Source organism: Coregonus lavaretus, assembly GCF_964263955.1.
Source record: "Coregonus lavaretus genome assembly, chromosome: 5".
In the NCBI taxonomy this organism is placed as follows: Eukaryota; Metazoa; Chordata; class Actinopteri; order Salmoniformes; family Salmonidae; genus Coregonus; species Coregonus lavaretus.
In genome coordinates this window covers 28,563,295-28,566,922 of record NC_139992.1, presented here as the reverse complement: position 1 = coordinate 28,566,922, position 3,628 = coordinate 28,563,295, and positions in this window count along the sequence as shown.

Genomic DNA, 3,628 nt, shown 5'->3' with positions numbered 1-3,628 from the left:
GATTAAAACACACTGTTTTGCAATGAAAGTCTACAGTCACCTCAACAGCACTCTGTAGGGTAGCACCATGGTGTAGCTGGAAGACAGCTAGCTTCTGTCCTCCTCTGGGTACATTGACTTCAATACAAAACCTAGGAGGCTCATGGTTCTCACCCCATTTCCATAGACTTACACAGTAATTATGACAACTTCCAGAGGACGTCCTCCAACCTATCAGAGCTCTTGCAGCATGAATTGACATGTTGTCCACCCAGTCAAAGGATCAGAGAAGGAATCTAGTACTAAAAGTATAAGCTACAGCTAGCTAGCACTGCAGTGCATAAAATGTGGTGAGTAGTTGACATAAAGAGAGAGAAAGACAATAGTTGAACAGTTTTGAACAAATTAATTTCTTACAAAATTAAGGGGATGCAATAAAAAGAAAGAGAGAGATAGCTATATTTAGTTGTATATTTTTAAACGTTCACTTAGCTAGTGAATGCAGCTAGCTAGTTTAGCCTACTCAAACTCCCGGCACAAACAGAGAGGGATGCTATATTAGCTAGATGGCTATGGCTATCAAACACTGGAACTCTTCCAAGTCAAGGTAAGCTTTTGGTTTAATTAATGTATTGCCACCGGGTCCCGCCGGTGTAACTGCTAAACTGCTTTCTGAATGTACACTGTACTGCATGATTGTAGCGTGTTTACTAATGTGTTAGTTTTAGTAGCTATGTGGACTATGACATTATAATATGGTGACAACAATGTAGGCTGTGTGTAGCGGTTAGCAGTTATGATATGAAGGTTTGGCTTGGAAAGTTTTTTTCCACCTGGTCACAGACAGCTGATGTGTTGTGCACTGAAGTCCACAAGCAAAGGGAAAAGGTGAGAGGAGGAGAACGCGTAGATGTGAGAAGAAATTATACAACGATCAAAGTCTGCTGTGAAAGTGAACTGTGTTTGAGTGTGATTAGGGGTGTATTCATTCCACCGATTCTGTTGAAAAACGTTTCTTAAACGGAAGCAAACGGAATGAAACGGGGATAAATATTTTGGCCAACAGAAACTCTTGTTTGCAACTGTTGGACTAATGATTACACCCTAAATCAGCTAGATGCAGCCAAGAGTGTGCAATGCGGTATTGAATGTGTCAATATCGGTCACCTTGATTACTCAAATTTCTCTCAACCTGTGCACCTAGCGTACGTTGTAAACCTTTATTCATAGGCTAGGTTGTAGCAACCTCGTGATGGGCATAGGGAAAATTTTAGCATCATGTAGTAGCCTAAACCTATCAATGTTACATTGAGCTGGGTGAATGGAATATCAATGACAGTCATCCAATATGTAAGGCATAATCAACGAGGGGCTATGTGTTCTATGGAAAATAGTGAACGTCTTGAAGGTGTGTTCAACGACGCTCTAGCATAGTGGAACTGACCTTTCACGGAGTTGCATTATTTTCCAGAGAACGCATAGAGCCCCGAGTTGATTATCCCTTTCATACCATGGCTATAATTTAACACATTTGCCACAAGAAATGTGTTCATTTGCCAGTAGAAATGTGTTCAACATCCACTGAAGTAGCTAGCAAGTTTACTAGATAGCTACAGTAGTTGCCGTGATAACCAAACCATCAGTCCTAGTTTTCTATTATGAAAATCGAATTCAACAATATTAATACTGTTTTCAATTCGACTTTTGCTTTCAAAATCTGCTCAAACAAAACATGTAAAAATGAACTATAGCCATTGAATTCTACTTTGCAAATATACCATGCGTTATAGGGAAATAATGCGCGCTCTAGAATGCCCTTCAAGCCAATCAGAAAGGAGTATTCAACAATGCCATGGTATAAGCTGTAAAAGAAATAAGGCCATGTTCATAAGACAATGATCGTCCTCCCTCATCTAAAATGGCACCGACCGCCACTGGTGTGTGTGTGTGGTGTCAATATGCATGTGTGTGTGTGTTTTGTTTGTGTTTCTGTGTGTATGTGTGTGTTGGAGTCCAGTGAGTGTACATCGAGCCTGTGCAAGAGAGTCAGTGCAAAAAATAAAGGGGTCAATGCAAATAGTCTGGGTAATCAACAGTTGGATTAACTGTTCAGCAGTCTTATGGCTTGGGGGTAGAAGCTGTTAAGGAGCCTTTTGGTCCCAGACTTTGCGCTCCGGTACCGCTTGCCATGCGGTAGCAGAGAGAACAGTCTTGAGTGGCATAGTCGTAGAACATTTCTAGGGCCTTCCTCTGGCACCGCCTAGTATAGAGGTCCTGGTTGGCCGGAAGTTCGGCCCCAGTGATGTATTGGGCTGTACGCACTACCCTCTGTAGATGCAACCAGTCAGGATGCCCTCGATGGTGCAGCTGTAGAACCTTTTGAGGATCTGAGATCCCATGCCAAATCTTTTCAGCCTCCTGAGGGGGAATAGGCGTTGTCATGCCCTCTTCACGACAGTCTTGGTGTGTTTGGACCATGATAGGTCCTTAGTGATGTGGACACCAAGGAACTTGAAGCTCTCGACCCTCTCCACTACAGCCCCGTTGATGTGAATGTGGGTGTGCTCGGCCCTCCTTTTCCTGTAGTCCATGATCAGCTCCTTTGTCTTGCTCACATCGATGAATAGGTTGTTGTCCTGGAACTACACTACCATGTCTCTGACCTCCTCCCTAAAGGCTGTCTCATTGTCGTTGGTGATCAGGCCAACCACCGTCGTGTCATCGGCCAACTTAATTATGGTGTTGGAGTCATGCGTGGCCACACAGTCGTGGGTGACCAGGGAGTACAGGAGGGATGATGGTGTTGATGCGAGCCATGACCAGCCTTTCAAAGCATTTCATGGATACAGATGTGAGTGCTACAGGGCGGTAGTCATTTGGGCAGTTTACCTTGGCGTTCTTGGGTACAGGGACTATGGTGGTCTGCTTGAAACATGTAGGTATTACAGACTGGGTCAGGGATAGATTGAAAATGTCAGTGAAGACACTTGCCAGTTGGTCAGTGCATGCTCTGAGTACGCATCCTGGTAATCTGTCCTGCGACCTTATGAATGTTAACCTGTTTAAAGGTCTTACTCACATCGGCTACGGAGAACGTGATCACACAGTTGTCCAGAGCAGCTGGTGTCTCATGCGGATGTTGCCTGTAATCAATGGCTTCTGGTTGGGAAATGTACATACGGTCACTGTGGGGACGACGTCATCGATGCATTTATTAATGAAGCCGGTGACTGATGTGGTATACTCCTCAATGCCATCGGATGAATCCTGGAACATATTCCAGTCTGTGCTAGCGAAACAGTCCTGTGGCTTAGCATCCGCTTCATCGGACCACTTCCATATTGACTGTATCACTGGTACTTCCTGTTTGAGTTTTTGCTTGTAAGCAGGAATCAGGAGGATCGCATTATGGTCAGATTTGCCAAATGGAGGAGGAGGGAGAGCTTCGTACGCGTCTCTGTGTGTGGAGTAAAGTGTTTTTTTGTTTTGTTTTATCCTCTAGTTGCACATGTGACATGCTGATAGAAATTAGGTCAACCAGATTTCAGTTTTCCTGCATTAACGTTCCCGGCCACTAGGAGCGCCGCCACTGGATGAGCATTTTATTGTTTGCTTATCGTCTTATACAGCTCGTTGAGTCTGGTCTTAG